Source organism: Pinus tabuliformis, chromosome 4_1, assembly GCF_031772625.1.
Source record: "Pinus tabuliformis cultivar Carrire ecotype Pingquan chromosome 4_1, CPIR1, whole genome shotgun sequence".
In the NCBI taxonomy this organism is placed as follows: domain Eukaryota; kingdom Viridiplantae; phylum Streptophyta; class Pinopsida; order Pinales; family Pinaceae; genus Pinus; species Pinus tabuliformis.
This window is the reverse complement of record NC_142303.1, coordinates 731,252,093-731,273,922: the sequence shown is the minus strand read 5'-3', so window position 1 is coordinate 731,273,922 and position 21,830 is coordinate 731,252,093.

Here is a 21,830-nt window from a genome sequence, read left to right as displayed (position 1 = left end):
TCTACCATGACATATGATCATTCAGATGCATGTGACTGGAAGAGGAAACAAGGCGGTGATGCAGGATGATGGCTCCAGGAAACTATTGATGAAAACTGCGCAAGAGTCACTAAGAGATGGAGACAGACAATCTGAGTCGATAGTGACTGTCTGCAAGGTCTAGCTTGGCTGGGAGGCAAAATTGTGAAAAGTTTGGGAGGGACAGTTTGAGTTGCAGGAGGGCAAGGTAGGCATGCTCTGTGCATTTTCCGGAATGAACAGTCGACAGTGGCTAGATAGCCAGATTTGCGCAATTTTCTATAGGAACGGGTCAAGCTGTGTGAAGGGTCAACAGGCAGGGATTGCACAGTTTTTATTTGGAACTGCCCGAGAGACTGGAAGCTAGAACTACACAATTCCTAGAGGGAAATTCTAGTTGGTTGTTGGGTCATTGGCAGCCAAAACTAAGAAATCCCCATAGGGAACTCCCAGTTGGCTGTTGGGGTCACTGGCAGCCAAAAATGCACAATTCCCAGAGGGAACTGGAAGGTAGTTTCTCAGTCACTGGTAGCACAAACTGCATAATTCCTGGAGGGAATAGGCATTCTGATGCTAGGAGCTCCTGGCTGGGAAAACTGCACTGAGGCCGAGAGGTCGGCTTGCTGATCATCTTTGTGAAATTTCTGAGTTGTGCTGACTGATGGGCAGTGGAAGGCCTGCTCATGAGCACTGTGCAATTTCTGAGATGAACAGTCAGCCGACTTTCAGGATGACTAACTCGGAAAACTGTGTAATTTTTTGAAATAGACAAGGATGGGCACTTGGTGTCTGTTCGGCCTATTTGCGCAATTTCGTCAATCAATTTAATGGGAGAGGTCAATGGCCTCTGCGAAAATTTTGAGGGGAGTTAGTCCCGGGGTGACTTCTTAGTCTGACTGTTCGGGTGGCCAGCATGAATTTTGATTGAGTTGCTTGCGGGCAACGCAGATTGAAAGGACTAGCTTGGTGCTTTTGCGTTGTTCTGGTTGACAGTCGATCGAGTTGACAGTAGGGTGATGGTCCAGTTGTCAGTGAGGAGTCTGGTCGTCATAACTTCAACAAAAATGACTAAGTGTGTGAACAATCGAAATATGCATAGGTGATCATACGAACACACACTGGCGTGACTTGACAACGAAACGACTAGAACATCCAGATACATGTATTCAACATGACTGACCGAAGGTGCAAGAAACAGGCACGACACTTGTGATTTATCGTTCATGATCGAGACGACACTTGTGCGATAGTAAATGTGACTCCGTGTGTGAGTGCGACAGATGATTTCATGGCGAACACAACAGACACATATGAAGCAAAGACTTTCAGCATGACTAGAACATGGTCGCAAGCATGACTTGGACATCAGCATGTAGAGACTTGTATGCAATGAACAAGAAAGGCAAATGTAAAGACTCACACGAGCTCACAGAGTGAACCCGAGTGTGTGCAATCATCAAGTGAAACTCTTCAGGGGAGGCTCTGAAATTGGATCAGGCCAAAAATTTGGAGGGTGGTGGTAGCTGTTACAACACTTGGTGACACACTAGTAGAACTCTAACTATTTTTTTTTGGTTCATTGCTAGCATAGGGCCTTGGTCTTTCAGGGAGTATTGAATTGATGTGCAGGTTACTTCAGTTTCTCCACTTACCCCATGGACATATATGGTTTCCCCTTTGCCAACTTAGTTAAACACAATCAAAAGTTTAACTTAGATCTCAATGTTTTGAATCTGAGAAGGGTAGTTAAGTTCACGAGTTGAATATTTTTAGAGTATAAGTTTTCATCTCTGGTGTTGTTCCACTGCCTGCATGCCTAGACAGTACCCCGACAGAGTCATGCAGGAACACACACATTGCTCCACTGCCAGCGAGCCTGGTCAATACCCCTGTGGAGTTGCATGCTCTACCTCTCTGTGCAGGAAGCCTTTCTCTTCTTTCACCTTTGTATTTTTAAAGAGAACTGTGCATAGGAACCTATTTATTTTTGGGGCAGAAGAGGGATCCTGACTTATTAAGAGAAGAAGAGGTTGTTCCTTCAGAGAAGCATGCAATACCTCTGACATAGGTTTGCTCATTTAGATTTTTCTCCTTCTTCGTTTCTACTAGTTGGATTAGCTTAAACACATAGAGTAGAAAGCTGAGTACAAGCATGGGGTTTCCCACTGTGGACACAGGTTCACAGTTGGACCAAAGATTCCCTTACAGATGATTCATATTTTCTGTTAGGACTTCATCGACCGAAGGTTGTAACCAAGCATAGAGAAAATGGACACAAGACAGGCCAAGTGTTGTAGTGTCACAATTCTCTTCAAATTTCAGCCACATACTCTATTCAAAAGCCATAATGTAGTAGTTGGAAGCACTTATTTCTGGAAACAAAAATAGTAATATATAAAACAAACAAAATGAACATGAACAAAAATAGTAAGTAGAATAAAAAAAGCGAAAGCAAAGATAATAAGAAAAAAAAAACCAAATGAAACAACAAGCAACAAGCAGACTATGTACATGGCATGGGTGCGGCCTGACCTACTGAAACTAGTGTTTGAGGACTTGGCCATTGATAGGAAGATTATCAATCCTCCCGTCAAGTGATTACAAATGATACGTGTGTGAGCCAAGTTTCTTGTGGACTAGTTCCGATCCACTGAGCTCCACTACCGGAACTTGGTGGCATTCCATAAGACCTACAAGTGAAGACAACACCACTATTTCAGTTATTGCGTGCAACATGGGCTCGGATGATGGGATGGGGTAGTTGCTTTTATTCCGGGAAGGGTTGATGTTTATGAAGTCGATGCGTAAGTGAATCTTCCCAGATATCTTACATGTAGGATCTAAATTAGAAAACCATTAATGATGAAGAAATTTGCAAGTAATCCAAACGCTTAAAATGCTAGTCAATCTTTTCGGCAAAAGGAGGACAAACAACATGTATGTGTTACCTGTTCTTTGATGCAATTGTTTGTCTCCTCCTTTACCTCAAATCTCATGTTGGATTTCTTGCATGTAATGGGTGCTCAGGTCATCATCCACTTGTGCAGGCCCATCTCAGTACTTTTCGATCAAGTGGTCAACAGTTCATTGCAGCTGCAGTGTGTAACTTGTACTGAGATTGGCCATCTTCGTATCATGGGGGGTTCCCAAGTTGCTCTATTTTTTCATGGTGTTGGTCCTTCATCTGTTCATCACGAGTGCTTCAGCATCATAGTTTGTGACTCCAGACTTCAAAAAACTTGAAATCATGCATGGTTCATTGTTTTGGATGATTGAGATACACTTGGTCCTTGAGCCATCATGTGTTCTTGATTTGTCAAGACTCATGGGCCGCAGCTTGTCTCTACATGGACCATTTGGAGTGATGGTACTGCTGCTACTATTGTTGTTTCTACTACTGCTACTATCAGAAGAAAAAAAATTATACAAGTTTCATTATCATTAGTTGGGCGAAAAAGGAGTCCCAACTGCTTGTTTGGTGAGGTTGGAGTAGGCCATGCAGGATGACACTCCAATGTATTTTCTAGGAGGCAGTTGCCAAACATGAGTTCTGCGAAATCTAGTGGTTTGTTCTGGCCATTAAGGGGAGTGACATTGCGTTTCATATACCTCTCGGATAACACCCATATTTGGTTGCATCTACCCTTGTACGGAAGCCACATGTGAGATGAGTCTATGGAAAAGTATCCATCCAGCTTGCTAGACTAGTCTCTACTGAGTAGCAGACCATATGCTTCCAGTATGTCCACAAAAACTATGTTGATGCACTGGTGGACTCGACTATTATGGGATAGTCAGATGATCACGTCTCGTAGTTCACCAATGGTTGCTACTGACATTCTGTCAAGTTGGATGATTCTTGTGGATGTTTTGCTCCATCGTGCATTGATCTTCTTAGCAATGGAGAGTGGCATGACATTGGCTGTCACGCCAGAATGAACGAAGCAGTTATGGACATTATAGTTGAAAAGTTTGAATGAAAGTAGGAATGGGGGGCAACCTGAGTTTTCTTCTTCCACCTGGATTGTATTGAGCACAATGGATAACGACCTGAGAGCTGTGCCTGCTCCCTTGCTGGTAGAGGATGCGTTGTCTGTTGATGCTTGTCCCAATGCGTGCAGCAAGATATCTCGCTGACTCTGGAATTTGGCTAACTTGAACAAACTGATTTTCGCTCAAGTTTTCTTCATGTCAACAACTATGTTGTAATCCAGAGGTGGTAGACTCATTGAGCTGTCCAGGGTGGAATGGATGTTCATGCTGTCTGGTGGAGTGTTTTGCAACTTGCTACCTATGGACGTACTCTTATCCGTCATTGTCTTCCTAGACTTGCTTTCTGTTTGTTGATTTGAGGAAATCGGTGGATCAACCTTCTTTATCAATTGTATCACCTTCTCTTGCATCTCCTCAAGTGTAGGGGGATCCCCTTTACTCCTAAGATGGTAATGATCATTTTTCTTTTGGGGCTGCTTCTTAGTGTTGGTCTTCGAGACTACTTGTGACCACTAGTATGCATTAACTACATGCCTAGAACTTGGTGCTTCGTTAGATGCAACCTATTCGTTATCATCAGTGTCTTCCAGATGCTCCTGTATGTCGCCATCTGCATCGAGTGTATGAGTAAAAACAAAGGTAACAACTTGCTTGCAATCTGAACAAGATTTCTCGGGATGAAGTTCTTCATGGAAGGAACATAAATTATGATCAACACATTGATTGAGTTGGAACATAGGTTTCTACGCAAATTTGGAACCGAACTGGTTATTGCTTGATGAGCTTGTTGATGAATTGCTTGCCTGTCTCTATTTGGGAAGATGGTTGCTTGCGAATGTGCCCGTTTTCCATTGCTTGAGTTCAGACATTTCGGTGGTCAAGTTCTTGACAAGGCGAGTGAGAGTCTCAATATCAGTTGCTTCCTTGTCTCTGCCCTTGCTCATCGTTGCTTGGGTCTTTTTGGTCCCATCCTCGGAGTCTTTCATTGATTATTCATCCTTGATGACTCCAATGGCGCACAAGTCTTTTTCAACAGCAATAGCCTCTTCGCATCTTTCTAAAAGTGTTGGCTTCATAGCTCCCTTAACGAACTGTGCAATGTTGGTTGGTAGTGCAGATGTGTAATAGTCGACAATGATGGAGTCATGAGGTTTGGTGACTGCTGCAAACTTGTTCAAAATATGCATAAACCTCTGATTGAAATCTTTCACTTTCTCTTTTCCCTCCATGCTTAGGCTTCCCAATTCTTTGAGTAGCATGGCTGGGGTCTTGTCATCAACAAAATTTTCAAGGAACATACGTTTGAGAGAACCCCAGTTCTGTATGGAGTTGCGTGGAAGGCTATGATACCAAGCAGTTGCGTGGCCGTCCAAGGTACATGGAAATAATCTACATGCTACGTTGTCATAACATACCTCAAGGGTCTGCAGCTATAGGTATAAGTTGTCTAAATGGTCTTCTGCCTTCACCACGCTATCAGGATTGAACTTGATGTTCATTCTCTCTGCTCACTTCGACATCTTGTACAAGACAACCAGGAGAGCTAATGGTCCCTTAGTCATCCATTCAATATTTGGGTCAGCTATCTCTTCGTCCTCTTCGTCCTCTTTGTCTTCTTCCTCTCCTTCGGAATCTGATCATTCTAGATCTGATTCTGTTGGTTTGTCTCTGCTTCCACCTCCTCTGTTTCCTTCCCCTCTACCTCCTATACCAGAGTTTGATCCCAAGAACACAAGAGTTCCTTGTCGTCCTTAATGAAGATTGGAGGTTCCTCTCCGTCTTCAATAGCTTCTTCCAAACCTTCAAGAGTAGCAAGGATTGCTTCTTCCACTGATGATACAACAACCCCTGTGGGAGTGTCTTTTGGCTTCTTAGATGCGTGCGGAATATACTGTACACCTGGGATTAGTCCGACTGCTTTCGCGAACTAGCGAGTGATGGGACGGACGGAGCGAAGGTGTTGATATGAAATCTCTTGTTCAATTTTGGTAGGTGAGGAGTAACCAACTACCGAGTCGTGAGAGAGGGAGTGCGAGTTACTGCCTTGACCAGATGGTTGATGAGTGAGTGTGAGGGGAATTTCAGCCATGTACAACTGGCTTCCCTCCTTCTAGCACCAGAAATTTTGACGGCACTGGACTTGCCAACATCCAGGGGATCACCCCGGTGAGAAGTCCCAACTAGACCTCAAACCATTTGGTGTGGGAGTCCCATCTGGTATGATGGCATGGTTTCCATTATCTTAAGGATTTACCTCAGCTCTTCTTTTTTAGCAGAGGAAAGTGGTTCACTTTATCTTCGAGAAGTGAGGTTCGCGTGCCTGGTGAGTGTAAGTGTACTTGTGTCAATGGTTCTTTCACTGTGAGGTGAAGAAGGTGAAGGTGAGTTCCAAGTTGAAAGGGATTAGTCCCAAATCGGCTAGGAACACATAACACAAAGGACATACACAACTTCTGGTGAAGCAGTCCACTCGGATGCGGAAGTCACAACATACAATGTAAGATAACACGTACAACACTCACGGAACAGTCCAAATGAGTGCAACATGCATTACACAACATATACAGAGTAGTCAACACGGATGAGACAACATTAACAACATATACAACACATTTTCATTAATAGATTATGCATTACAAAAAATGAATCAGTTCAGAAGTAGAACACAGGTTAAAGCAACATGCATTACAAGTGTTAAAGATCAGTCCCACAACAAATAAAATACATGTGTGAAACTGTGTTGGTCTGTTAACGGACTTCTGAATTAAGCAAAAGTTCCAAGATACATCGTTAAACCATACATCACTAACCCCGTAAGTAGAGCGTTGGAGCCACTACTTACTCCTCAAAGAAAATATTATAGACTCTCTTAGCTACATGGGAGGAGCTGAGGTGAAAAGTCCCTCCATGTACGAATGACGGGGGCATTTATAGCCAAGGGTGAAACTGACCATTGTGGTTGTTCGACTACACTCATGACTATTCGACTTCGATGACTTTTCGACTTACATGAATCTATGTTCAACAAGTGGGTCTCTTGGACTTCCACGTTACATCACATTGATTGACAACAAGACCATAGTGGAGATGTGGGCAACATGACTCATGACTTGACTCAAAATGACTTGACATGAAAATGTTGGTACATTTGTGGTACTGCTAGAGTGCATGTCGAGCTACAGTGCTGCTGAGTGATGGATGTATTCATGGTGTATCATAGCTTCACCTCTACATGGCGAAGTGCACGAAGTCTTCGATGGTCCTTGGTTCGCTTGATGAAACTTTAGCATGTTGTTCCTTGCTTTCATGCTGGAAGTCTTGATAGGTTCACTTGTTCGCGAAGGTGCATGTTCGTCACGTTCGTCTGCTTCACATGCTTCGTTTGTTCGCCCGTTGGTGAACTTGTCCATCTGCATGTGCTCCCTTTTTTCACCCCGTTCGTTGTCTTGACATGTTTGCTAGTGTACCTGTACCTGTAGTCACTCATGACTAGATGACATAAAATCCAAAACCTCCTAGTCTACCATGACATATGATCATTCAGATGCAGGTGACTGGGAGAGACAGCATGGCTGTGATGCGGGATGGTGGCTCTAGTAACTGCTGATGAAAACTGTGCAAAAGTTATTGATAGATGGAGACAGACAATCTAAGTCAACAATGATTTTCTGTGATGTCTGGCTCGGTTAGGAGGCAAAATTGCGCAAATTTTGGGAGGGACAGTCCAGGCTGCAGGAGGGCAAGTTAGGCATGCTTTGCGCATTCTCTTGAACGAACAGTCAGTAGGGGCTGGATAGCTATATTTTTGCAATTTTCCAGAGGAATGGGCTGGGCTGGATGAAGGGTCAATAGGCAGGGATTGCACAGTTTTTATGGGGAACTGCCCGGGAGACTGGTAGCTAGAATTGCGCAACTCCCAAAGGGAACTGCTAGTTGGCTACTGGGTCATTGGAAGCCAGAACTAAGAAATTCCCAGAGGGAACTGCCAGTTGGATGTTGGGGTCACTGGCAGCCAAAACTTCACAATTCCTAGAGGGAACTGGTAGTTGGCTGCTCAGTCACTAGCAACAAAAAATGCGCAATTCCTAGAGGGAATAGGCAGTCTGCTGCTAGGAGTTATTGGTTGGGAAAACTGCACTGAGGTTGTGAGGTCAGCGTGCTGATCATCTCTGTGCAATTTATGAGCTGAGTTGACTGATGAGTAGTGGAAGGCTTTCTCATGAGCATTGCACAATTTTTGAGATGAACAGGTGGTCGACTGTTCGGATGACTGACTGGGAAAGCTGCGCAATTTTTTGAAGGAGACAGTGATGGGAACTTGGTGTCTATCCGGCCTGACTGCGCAATTTCCTCAGTCAGTTGAAAGGGGGAGGTCAATGGCCTATGTGAAAATTTTGAGGGGAGTTAGTCTTAGGGTGACTGTCGGGTCTGACTATCTGAGTGGCCAGCATGAGAGTTGATTGAGTTGCTTGCAGGCAACACAACTTGAAAGGACTAGCTTGGTGCTTTTGTGCTACTCTGGTTGATAGTTTATTGAGTTGATAGTAGGGTGATGGTCTGGGTGTCAGTGAGGAGTCTGGTCGTCAGAACTTCAACAAAAATGACTAAGTGTGTAAATTATCGATTGATGCAAAGGTGATCATATGAACACACACTCGCGCGACTTGACGACGAAACAATGACATCATCCAGATACACATGCTTAACATGATAGAATGATGGTGTAAGCGACAAGCACGACACTCATGATTGATCATTCATGATCGAGACGACACTTGCACGACAGTGAATGTGACTCCATGTGTGAGTGCAACGGATTCTTTCATGGTGAACACAACAGACACATTCAAAGAAAATACTTTGAGCATGACCATAACATGGTTTCAAGCATGACTTGGACATCAGCACGGAGAGACTTGGATGCATTAAACAAGAAATGTGAATGTAAAGACTCACACTAGCTCACAGAGTGAACCTGAGTGTGTGCAATCATCATGTGAAACTCTTCAAGGGAGGCTTCGAAATTGGTGCAGGCCAAAATTTTGGAGGGTGGTTGTAGCCACTATAACACTTCTCTATTTTTCTTGAAAGTATATACATATATATCGCCAACTACATGAGTAGTAAGGAATCCTCTCATACCATGGTGGTAATCTTAGTAGGTCAACATGAAATACACATAAATTTTGCACATATATCCTAATTTTCATAATTCTCACACCATTTCAAAGGTATCTAAGTGTAAATTTGGGCTCCAAGGTCCTGTAAAAATGTGGAAAAGTTTTGGCAAAAAAAAATTCCCATTAAAATGACCCTACAATCTGATTTCGCTAATTTTTCCAACTTTGAAAGCACTGACATATTTGAAAAGTAGTATAATGATCCAATATATATCATTAACACCTTATGGGTATATTTTGTACATAGATAACTAATTTCAATGATAGATTTGTGAACCTAAGAGAAAGTATGTCATTGGTAGTTGAAATACTTAAAATATAGACATGATTATTCACAATATAATCAAGATATGAACTTTAAGATAACAACAACATGAATCAAATATGTGTTTGTATATTTTCAATGGATCTCCACCTCAGATTAAATTAGGGTAGGTAGATGGTTATGGTTCCCATCAAAACCTACCAAATGATTTTTATGTACAAATATCTTCAAGGGTCATATTAAAAATAAGAAAATGATCCAATTTTTTCAAAACACCAACCTTGACACTTTTGGAATTTCACCAAGTTGAAATCACCTTAATTGATTCAAAATTCATCAATATTATGTCTTCAAATACACGAGTGATTTTTTTCTAGTGGATCTAATCTAGCGACGTCACCCTACTATTGTCTTGAATTCAAATTAATATTTAATTCAACTCCTACAATCAAACTATCCCAACTAAAGATTCATTAATATTTTAAATTATTCTAGAACTAAAACCCATTTTTATATGGAACCTACAAGTTCAAAATTTTGAATAACTCAAACCCCTATGGATAGCTTAATTGGTCGAGTTCCTATAGCTAAAGCAACTCACAAATGGGAAATCATGAGGTTAATTCTCCTTGTTTCCCTCGTGGTTAGGCTCTACTAATAAGTAGGCAATATGGATCCCTTCGGGTGGATTTGTCTGGATATTTCCTTGAAACAAATAAAAAATAAAATAATATCACATCTACATCCTTAACCCTAACTTCAACCATAACATTAGAAATGAGACAAATAAAATTAGAAACCTCAAATCTATCATTCTAACCAATTTCCAGACCATTAGAGAATCTTTGTGCATCCATACCAAAAAAATAATTCTCCTTCAAGATAGAGGAAAAAAACTCAATTGCTTTAGTCTCCCCATATATTGTGTCTTGGAACATAATCACATCCAACCTATACATAGAAAGAAACATTATGAGGGATAAATTTAGTAGGAAAGCCCCATAACCTACTAACATTAAAGGACAAAGAAATCATGATGTAGAAACCTTCCTATGGTTATATATTCTAGGTATCCCTTGTGTGGTCAATTATTTTCCTATATTTAACTCCTTTGAGGCCTTCAATTTTGTTTTTTAGATATATGATTTTCTCCCCATTTCATCCATTAGATACAATTTATAGTGCATCAATTCTAAAGCACCCTTAATCCTTCATCCCTCATTTTCTAAGATATATTTCCTATGATAAACATGACATATGAGATAAAAATTTGATTATATTAGAATGCAAAACTTGCTCAACATTACTGAGTGGCCTCCCTTAATGAAACTCAAGAGATGCATTTGAAAGCACATTCAAAAATTGATAATTCTCCAACTTCCATTAATGAAATACCACTAGGTGTAAAAAATATTTTAAACTTCCCCTCCAAAATCTCTCCTTTATTCGATAGGGGTTCATACACACATTACTTTATAAACTCAGGGTTGATACAAAGTTGGAGGTGACAATGCTATATGCATAGTAGATGAAACAATCTACTCTTGTCACTTCTTAACTGGGGCGATACACCACTAGGGTTTTTAAAACTAGTGTTCTATTGACGAGAAGGAGGCTGTCTACTAACAGTGAATGTAAAGTTATCTTTAAAGTAGAAAGTAAATGGTTGCTTATTTAAAGGAAATGAAAGTGTTACGAAATGACATGAAATTACCTAGCTAAGAATTAACACACATTACTTGCAGAAGATACCTAAGATAACCTTGCATTATATCATCTATCTATCTGGACTAAGTAGGCATGGAAATTATCCTAACATTGCTATGAATGATGTATGCATACACTAGATAAATATTGCAGAAAGGAGTCTTTTGGTTTTCCATTTAGAAATGTAAATGCTAAGCTAAACAAGTTGATCTTTTGCAGGGGAGGAAAGTATGGGAAAGTTGGTCCAAAATGGAATTGAGGGGTATCAAGGTCAATTTGAAGGCCTACACTAGGCTCTGATCATGATTTCTGCCCAAAACAGTCTAAAACAGACTGCTATAGGGTTTCATGTAGTTGCTACAGGATTTCGTGGTTACTACAGGATGTCCTGGTTTACTACAGGAAACTTAGCTGAAAGTTGTAGGAAGGTGTGGAAGGTGAAAGGAAGTGTTGGGAAGATGTATGATGGTCAAATAAGATATGGGGAAGGTGCACACTACCCAAGGATCAGCCCAACTCTTCAGGATGGTTGGATTTGCTCAAGGTGGCTATCCACAGTGGCTACAAAACATAAATCTGAATTAATGGTTGGTATGATTGGGAAAGATGTGGAGAAGACTCACATGAGGCTGATGGAATGAGTTCCAACCTGTAGATCAGCAACTCCTGTAACAACACATATTATTTTCTTCATTCATGCACAACCTTATGTAAATGTGGAAAAGACGAGTTGAATTTGAGATATTGATTTATTGATGGGTAATGGCTTAAATATATGGAATGGAATGCTTTCTACAATACAGAAAAAAAAAAAAAAAAAAAAACCAAAATGACAATTGCGGGTTCTTCTAAGAAATCATAAACAATGATCTACTCAATAGGAAATCCTAAGCTATGCAATAACCAAAAGATAAATATGTTTTTGGGGCTGTGAAAGTGGGCCCCTCAAACCATGATCCCATGAGGGAGATGAGGATGATACCACTATCACAAGCTTTTCTGAAGTATTTTCTTTCACTACTGTAAAAATGATCTACTTCTCCAACTAATGTAAGAAAAACTAACAAACCATTCAAAGACTTCTAAATTAAACAAAGCATATATAACTTTAGCAACTAATCTATGATTCTAATGTAAGAATACCTGTACAAAAAGAGGAACTTCTACTACTAGGGTTGGGCCCTAACCCAAGAGTTTCAATCCTCTGAGTCAACTCAATGTTGGATCAAAGAAACCATTTTCACTATCATCAAAATGTCAAAAAAAGCATGAGAATAATAGTCACAATATCTTAGCTTGAAATTTCCTCTTGCCTATAATAAAAATTCGAATCCTAATGAGGATGTAGGAATTTTTATTTATAAAACTGAAGCTACAAACCACTTCCTAAAAATTAGGGAGGCTTGGCTCCCAAACTTGAGATTGACTTGTCTTCAACTATCACTGGCTTGGCTGCTTGTAACTATGAGCTGATGAGATCTGATGGAGGAATCTTTGAGTGATTGAGGAATTAAGGAGTGATACCAAATGTTGGGTTGTGTTATATTATTTCCACGACTACCCCACGAGGGGGAAAATAGCCCTCTTTGTATGTTACGCCGGGGAAGTCAGAGGGGGGGCAGTAGCCCCCCCTGTATGTTCCGTCGGGTGGTCACAAGGGGGGCAGCTGCCCCCCCTTTCGGGGGTATGCAAGGGGTAGTATCCCAACAACATGGGGTCTAGGGCAATGAACCGAGATTTTTGTTTTGGACCCTATATTAGGTGGGTGGACCTACCTGTGTTTTTGTGCATGGATTTCACACATGGTTTTTGACATGATGGTTTTCTCTCCATGATATTTTGTAGATCTAGTTAAGGGAACTATGACTATGTTATAATACAAGGTTAATGGATTGAGGTTTATGGATGCTTCAACATGTATATAAATGTATTGTAACATTGAAAGGAACATAATGAAAAATCAATCTGGTAGTCCCAGTTTTGGGGTCCAAGGGAAAATCTCTATGTATATATGTTTTATTCTCTCGCCATTATTTATTTTCTATTTTTTAGAATTCGTATGCAGGTAACTTCTGTACGGGGTTAAAACCTACACCAAATCTCCTAAAATCCCTCTTGCTTGTCTACTTCGAGTTCGCGCACTTAGGTTAGCCCAAAACTGCTCAAAATCCTACAATTAATGCACATCAGGCCACATGACAGAACATCTCACCTTTACCCTTCTCACTAAGAAAAATATAATAATATATGTAAAGAAATGTGAGAAAAAATGTTTTTAATAATATGGAGAGTGGCATTAAGGCCCATATAATTTAACTATTGTTGAGCCTCCTCATCACCCCCCTACTGAAATTGTTGCTCATCTTATGAGAAACTTTATCTATGTCCATATCTTTCATAGCTCTTGTCACCTCTCTGACATCCCAGGCCTCCGCTGATGGAGTTTCCTCTTGTGGATAAAACCCTGAATGTTTCTCTATTTCCTCCCACTACTTTCTTTCCTCTTCCTCCTTTATACCCTCTAGCATACCCAATAACAAGGGTGGACTGAGTTTCAAACCAATCCAGTTGATTTTGAGCCTCTAAAGTGCATCCTTACATAGTGGGGTATTTTCTAGTGCATCTTTGATCCTCCCAGGGGAATGATACTCCCTGATCCTTAGGTTATATGGTAGGGTGCTCCATCTCCTTTGGCATGCTTGTTGGCTTTCATTCCATGGAAATCTCAAGGTGTTCTCAAAATGTGTGATTGCTTGTTCTTGTGTAGCTAGGTATCTTGGTGCAAGATGGGGATCATTGGAGATGATGTTGTGGGTAATAATGACATCGATTGAATTTATATATTCTGCTATAATGTAAAGGGGATACCTTTCTTCTCTTTTAAACAACCTCTTCACCTCCTTAGCCCTGGCCTCCTCATGATTCATCCATGATGCAAGGGACATTAGTTGTAAGTCACAAAACTTTGCATTGGGGTCCCACAATTTAAATCTTTTAAGGCCAAGTAGTGAAAGTAGAATTCAAATATCTTGGCCTTATCCTCTAGGGTGCTCTTGTCACATAGTTCAATGAACTTCCTATAGTCTTGGAAAGGCATAGTCCCTTGTTGTGCTAGTGTCTTGATATGAAATTGCAGCCATTGATCTTTGAGGTACAAGACATATGATTTTCGTGGCATCCTTCACTGGAGTGCCTCCATGGAGAGGCCTTCCATGGAGAGGCCTTCCATGGTGGCCAATTGGCTCTCTTTTTCCTGTAAATACCTCCTTATCCATGTTTTTTCTGCCTCTAGTTGAGATCTCATAATTTGTTGCATGTCTCTTATCTTACTCAACTCTCTGCCCATCTCTAGTAGTTTATATTCCATATGGCCCACATCCTCTAGTTTCTTTCATTCAGAAATTTTCATCCAGCGACGTGTCCTTCCTATCTCTTTTTGAAGATCAATGAAGAGAGGGATGGAAAATTTATGTGGTATTACTCTACCTCCCTCAATGAATTTGTAATAAGAGCTTAGATTGGGTTGTGGGCTAGATTCTTGTAGCTCTTGGAACTCCCCCTCAGATGCCTTTGGAGAAGCTACCACATCTTGCACTTGTGTTGCTCCTTCCTTGCCTTCCCTCTATCCCTGCTATCCTTCATGTAGAATTTTCTGTGTTTCTTGTAGTGCTAATAGAGTTTCCTGTGGGACTGTCATAGGATCTCGTAGAAGGATTTTTCCTTTGTGAAATGGGATCAAAGGTGCCTTTTCTTTCTTTGTTGATGTTGATCTCGTGATAGACTTCCTAACATAGGTGATGGGAGACTTTAGGGAAGCTTGTTTTGATGTTCCCTCTTCACATTTTATTTCCAATGAAACTAGCTTTTCTTGCTCTTTTGGTGACTTCTCAATTTTGATTGGAGTCTTGGTAGGTGTTTGTGGCTTCCCTTGTTTGATCCTAGTGCTCCTCCTTGTTTTGAAATAGAGGGGAGTATGCCTCTGTCTTTTCCCTTTTGACTTGATAAGTGTGCTTAGGGAAGTCAAGGTAGCAGTTTCCTCCTTCTTAGTGGGTTCAGGAGACAACCTTGGAGATTCCTCCCTTTCCTTGGTATGTTCTTGATATCTTGCTTCTTCCTTATGTTCTTCCTCCTCACCTTTCTTCTTCTTTTGTTTCTTCCTCCTTTGTTTTCTCTGTTTTTGCCTCCTCTTTCTCCTCTCATTCTTCTTCTTTTGTTTCTTCCTCCTTTGTTTTCTCTGTTTTTGCCTCCTCTTTCTCCTCTCATTCTTCTTCTTCCTCTTCTTATGCCTCGTCTTCAACACTAGAGGTGTTGTCCCTATCATATTCAAGGGCTTTTATTTCAATTAGAGCCTCTCTATCCATGTATCTAAATGTGGACCATTGAATAGGGATTCTTAGCTGGCTCAAGGAATCCTCTAGTATTAGCTTAATAAATCCATGATGCCCCAATTGTTGATGTTTTCCCTCTTGAACATTTAGGCTCATGTCTGTTATTGATTGCAGCAAGAAGTAGGGTACATTGAGTCTTCTATCAATGGGTATCTCCTCTCCAAATATCAACTCATGGAGGAGTCTAAATTGGTAGCCATAGATTATAATGAGCCTCCCTTCACAAGAGATATATTTGAGAATATGATAGCTCACCTCATTCCAAGGATAGGAAGGATTTCCTTTCTTATCCCATTTTTTTCCTCAATTGGCTCTTCATCCATTAACAAGAAGTTTTTCTTTGCAAAAGTACTCGCAGTCTTATCCTCCTTTCTCCATTGCATCCCTTGAGGAAGTGCAGTGATTCTACTAATTACCAGAGGAATAATTGTAATTGTCAGTCCCCTTACCACAGTAGTAGCATTGTTTCTATCTTGAGGGTTAAGTGTCATTGAAAATTATTGAGCTACATCATCACCATACCCTCTGAGCAGCTCAAAGAATTACAACCAGTCATGCCTTCTAAACATTTCTACCACAGGGGCATGAAGGTGTATCCTAAATATCTCTGTGGGTTCCCTTTTGTTAAATCTTCTTGTCATGTCTCTACTTTAGCTATATGATTGTACGGAGTTTGGTAGGATAACCTTAGTGTTTCTAGGGTGACTAAGAGTTTATAATATTGGTGGATGGCTTCAATTTATTTCTATCTCCACAAAACTTTTAAATTTCACATAATTTTGTCTAAAACCCCGGGGCCACTATAATCACTTAGAAAACTCGGATTTTTTTCTTTTCCTAGATATTAATTCATAAAACATGGGATATGGGACCCATACCCTTCACTGTGATGCTTAGGATGAGGATAATTGTTGAACAATTGGACCCTGTGCGCCCCCTTGCAGAGTTCTCTGTGAATTTCCAATGCTTCGTGTAGATCCCTGCATTTCTTGTAGTTGTTCTTGTAGTTATGTTTCCTATAGGGTGGCCAGAACATGTTTTCTTCCTCAATGGCTCTCCAAGGTGGTCCCGATCTTCTCTAATCTCGAAATGAACAAATGGTGCATGAGAGTTTGGAATGTTTGATATTTATGGTCGATTCCTTGGAGCATTGCATTCCCTGGTAGTGTACGGGATTTCCTCTTTGGGACCATTGGCCCACAGTTAGTTATCATGTAGCCTCCCCTTGTAATCATCACCTACTCTCACACAACTTAACTTGACCACCTTTTCAACTCATTTTCCTTGATGTGACATTCCAATGTGTCATGCTAACTATGAGTTCACTTTTTCTTTTCGAGTTGAGGGTGGCTAAGTTAATTGGCCACCTCCATCTTATAAAATTCAACCTTTTCATATTCCTACACTTTTATCATATCATACTTAGGGAGAATTCAGAGGAGGTTCCATACCTATGCCTTCATTCATTTGATTGATGAATGCTAGAGGGTGACTCTTTTGTGCTTCTTTTTGTTCAGGTAAGTTCTTTTCCTTGGTCACTTCTCTGTATATTTCTTCCTATTCATGTGGTTGTCTTCTTTGTTGTTGTGTGCAGGAACTTGGTCTCTGTTGTTTTTGTTGATCTCTAGATAACATTCATAATGCCTACAGGGGTGTTGGAGCTCTTTAATTGTATCGATGGTGGAGGAGAATGCATGGAGAAACTGCTATTATGAAAACACAAACTCCTACATGGTTTCCTGTAGTTACTACAGGAAATCCTGTAGCTTCCTTTCTTCATCATTCTTTTTCTTTTTGTTTTCACTTGGAGGAGGAATGGGTGGTGATGTAGGAGTGGAGGGATGGAGATGGAGGAGATGGAATGGTAGGTAAGTGAGGCCAATGATGGCATGACCCTTGGGCTCTCCTTTTTTTTGTATTTTTTTTTCATTTTTCTGAGTGGGTTTTTATGAACATAGAGGTTGGTATGGTCATGAGTTGATGTTGAGTGAGAGATGGTGAGGTGTATGTTTCCTGTTTTCACCCTAGTATAGGCTTGTATTATCATTTTCCAATAAGGACTTCGTTCCAGTAGTGTTTTAGGACATCCTGTAGTACTACAAGAAACTCCTGTAGTAACTACAGGAAACTCCTGTAGTAACTACAGGAAACTCCTGTAGTAACTACAGGAAACCCTGTAGAAGCTAGAAAATTGCATAAAAATTGGTTTTGGATGCCTGGAAGTGAGGATATATGATGGTGACATGGTAGGCATCGAAGATGTGAAATGAATGGAGGAAGAACGGGTGTGATGCCTAGCTTGCTGACCCTTGAACTCTGAGTCCTTGGTTTCCTTTAAAAGCCTGCAAAAATCACAGAATTTTATTATTGGCTAGGTTTGAGGTCCCAGCCATGGAATTTTGTTTTTCTTTCTTTTTTTCTTTTCTCTTTTTTCTTAAAAGATACATAGGTCACCTCAAAGGAGGTTTTCAACTTGTTTTCCTGCCCTATGCACCTCAAGGGAGGTTTTCACCTAGGTCCCTTATTGTTTTTTCTTTCTTTTTTTTCCATTCTTTTCACAAAAATAAAAAATGTATTCAAGAATTTGGTGAGCTGGAAGCTAAGACACTTACAAGCACATTCACTTCCTTACTGATGGTATTGATGAACTCTTTCCTTGAAAGAGGTCTTTTATAGGATTTCAATCTGTATCCATTGACAAGAAAGGGGATAACTTCTTCATCAATGGTCCTTATTTGCACAACCCCATTGTCATGGCACTTTTATATCAGATATGGGTCTCGTCATCTCATCATCAATTTTCCTTTGAGGTCCTTGAACCTGGAGTCATAGAGTAGAGCCCAATCTCCTTCTTGAAAAAAAATTCCTTAGATGTTTTTCTGATGCCAAACCTTTCTTTGTTCTTGAACAACTTCTGTGTGTAGGAGGGCCTACATCCATAATTCATCTAAACCATTGAGTTGGAGAAGCCTCTCTTGTTGTGCCTTTGTAACATCCAAATCCAACTATCTTGCCATTCTCAAAGTGTTGTACTAAAACTCAATGGAGAGCATAGCCTTTTTTCCATAGACCAAGTCATAAGCGGTGAAACCAGTGGTTGTCTTCCAAGTTGTATTATAGGCTCAAGTGGCCTCCACTCTTCTATTAGACCAATATTTTCTACTACTGCCCACAACCTTGGTGAGAATTCCTTCCAATGCTCTATTAGTAACCTCTACTTGTCCATTGGCTTAAGGATGATAAGAAGTTGACTTCTTGTGTTTGATCTTATGCTGCCTAAAACAATTCTCAATCAGGTGTGATGTGAATTGAGCTCCCTGATCAGTGACTAGTTCTCTAGGGTACCCAAACTTGTAGAATATATTATCCCATAAAAAATCAACCACTTTCTGTTCCGTTGCTACCTGGACAACCTTGGTTTCAGCCCACTTTTTCAAATAATCAATGCATACAATTATGTACATTTTTTGCCTTGATGGTGGATCAATAGACCCAATGAAATACATTCCCCACTTGTCAAATGGCTCAAGAGTCACCTAAGGTTGCAAAGGAATTTCATCCTTGGGAGTAGGTTTCCCCATCCTTTGGCATTGATAACATCGACTCGTGTATATTCTTACATCTTGGTGGAGAGTGGGCCACTAGTAACCAGCTTGTAGTACATTAAAGGTTATCCTCTTGGCTACAAAGTGACGTCCACAAGGCCCATCATGATAGACTAGAAGGATGCCAAGGACTTCTTCCTCCATGACACATCTCCTCAAAATTTGATCTGGGCCTAGCTTGAAGAGATTTTCCCCAATCCAAGTGAATGGGGTGCTCTTTCATACAATTCTACTTTTTTTCTTGGAGGACAGATTTTGAGGGAACTGTGTAGCCACTAAGTAGTTGGCTATGTCAGCAAACCATGGAGAGAGAACTGAAATAGAAAATAAATGCTCATCTAGCAGTTGATCATCAACCATTCGTTCCCTCACCTATAGGAAAAACAAGTCTAGACAAAAAATTTGCAACTAAATTTTCTCTACCAGGCTTATCAATGATAGTTAGATCAAACTGTTGTAATAAAAGAAACCATCTAATAATTTTGGAATTCACATCAGTATTTTTCATCAAATATTTAATATAAGCGTTGTCAATATGTACAAAGGTTTGGTAACCAGTGATGTAGTGTCTAAATTTATTCAAGGAATGGACAACATCTAGGAGCTCATTCTCAATCACAATATAGTTCAATTAAGCCTTGGACATATTTTTTCTAATGAAATAAATGGAATAAGGCAACTTTTCATCTATCTAGCCTAGAGCTTGTCCTATAGCTTTGTCAGAGGCATTAGCATGGACGTGGAAAGGAAGAGCCAAATTTGGGCCTTGGACTATGGGTGTAGTAGTCAACTTGTCCTTTAAGGTTTCTAGGGCCTCTTGGCAGCTTTATGAACAACAAAATTCAGAGTCCTTGGCCAATAGTCCAAACAGAGGTGAGTCTACTTTTTTGAAGTCCTTTATGAATCTCCTATAGTATCTAGCTAAGTTTAAGAAACTTCTGACATCCCTCTGCTTCTGAGGAGTAGGGACCCTCTTTATGATAAAAAATTTATTTGGGTCCACTTGTAGTCCTTCCTGGGATATTGAGTGATCTAGAAAAGACCCTGCATTAACTAAAAACTCAAACTTCTTAGGGCTAAGGGATAGGTTCATTTAGATGCACTTATTTAATACTTTCTCCAAGTTAAAGAGAGCCTCTAGGAAGTCACACCCATAGGGATTGAAATCATCCATATAGATTTCTATAGAATCATGGACTAGCTCTGAAAAGATGCTCAAAACTGCCCTCTGAAAAGTCACAAGGGCATTAGATAATCCAGAAGGAAGGACCCTATAATAAAAGGTGCTCCGAGGACAAGTGAAGGTGGTTTTATATTGGACCTCTAGGTTGTTATGGATCTTATTGTAACCACTGAATCCATCCATGAAAGAGAAGAACTTCTTCCTTGTAAGACCATCCAAGATTTAATCAATGAAAGGTAGAGGGAAATGGTATTTTTTATGGCTTTGTTTAAATCTCTGTAGTCCACACAGATCCTCCATTTTCCATTCTTCTTTAGGACCAGAACTAGAGGAGACACCCACTCACTATGTGAGATGGGGTAAATGAACCTGACATCCAACAACTTCTGCAGTTCTTCTTTAACTACGTATTTGAGGTTTGGGTTCATTCTCCTCCAAGGTTGTTGCAATGGCTTATAGCCTTCCTTGATGCAAATTTGGTGAGTACACACTGCAGGGTGCACTCCCTTCATTTCCTTATAACTCCAAGCAAAGGCATCCATATGCTCTCTTAGCATGTCACATAACTCCTTTTCCTGATGTGCAGAGAGAGGGGGGTTGATTTTCAATGTTTTAGCTAGACCAAATTCTATCATATTGACATGAGTAAGACTTGAGTCAGCTAGGCACAAATCAATCCAAGGGATATCTTCAGTTTTCTTTACTAACTCATCAAGAGACATGGTGTTTGGGGGCTCATTTTGGAGGATTTGATCAATCAGGTTGTCTTCATCAGGTTGCCCCCCTAATATAGTACCATCTAGGGTACATATTGGGTAAGATGTGGCATGGTATAATTCGTACTTCTCCTCCTCTTCCAACCATAAGGGTAATTCATGCTCTAGACATGGTTGAGAAGGAGGGTATAAGACCAATTATTTGGACAAATTTCCATTTTTAATGGTCATATTCCCAGCCCTGCAACTGATGTAAGCATGAGGAGTGGCTAGACATGTCCTTCCAAGGATGAGAGGATAACCATTGAACTTGGTCTTAGGTTGGAGAACTAAGAAATCAACAGGCTATTCTGAGGAATCAATGGAGACCATCACATCCTCAACAACTCCCTCAAGAGCTACAGTAGATCTGTCTGCAAGCTGCAAGATTATTGGGGTCCTCCTTAATGATCCTTGGAGATGTAGTTTAAGCATAGTTTCCTTATTCATCACATTTATGGCAGCCCCAAGATCAATTAAGGTATGGGGGACAATGATACCATCAATGTGCACATCTACCATAGGACTAGTAGGGTCCAGATACTTCAGGTAAATCTCTCTCCCCAACATTAAGTTAGACAACTGTCCAATGACATTAATGGTAGGGGTATATTTCTTTCTCCTCCCAGGATATTTGAAGCATTTCTCCTTTTTTAACATTTTTTATATGGGGACATCCTTGAAATCTTGGAGTAGTGGTATTTTAACACAAGGTTTTCAATTCACCGAGAAGTTC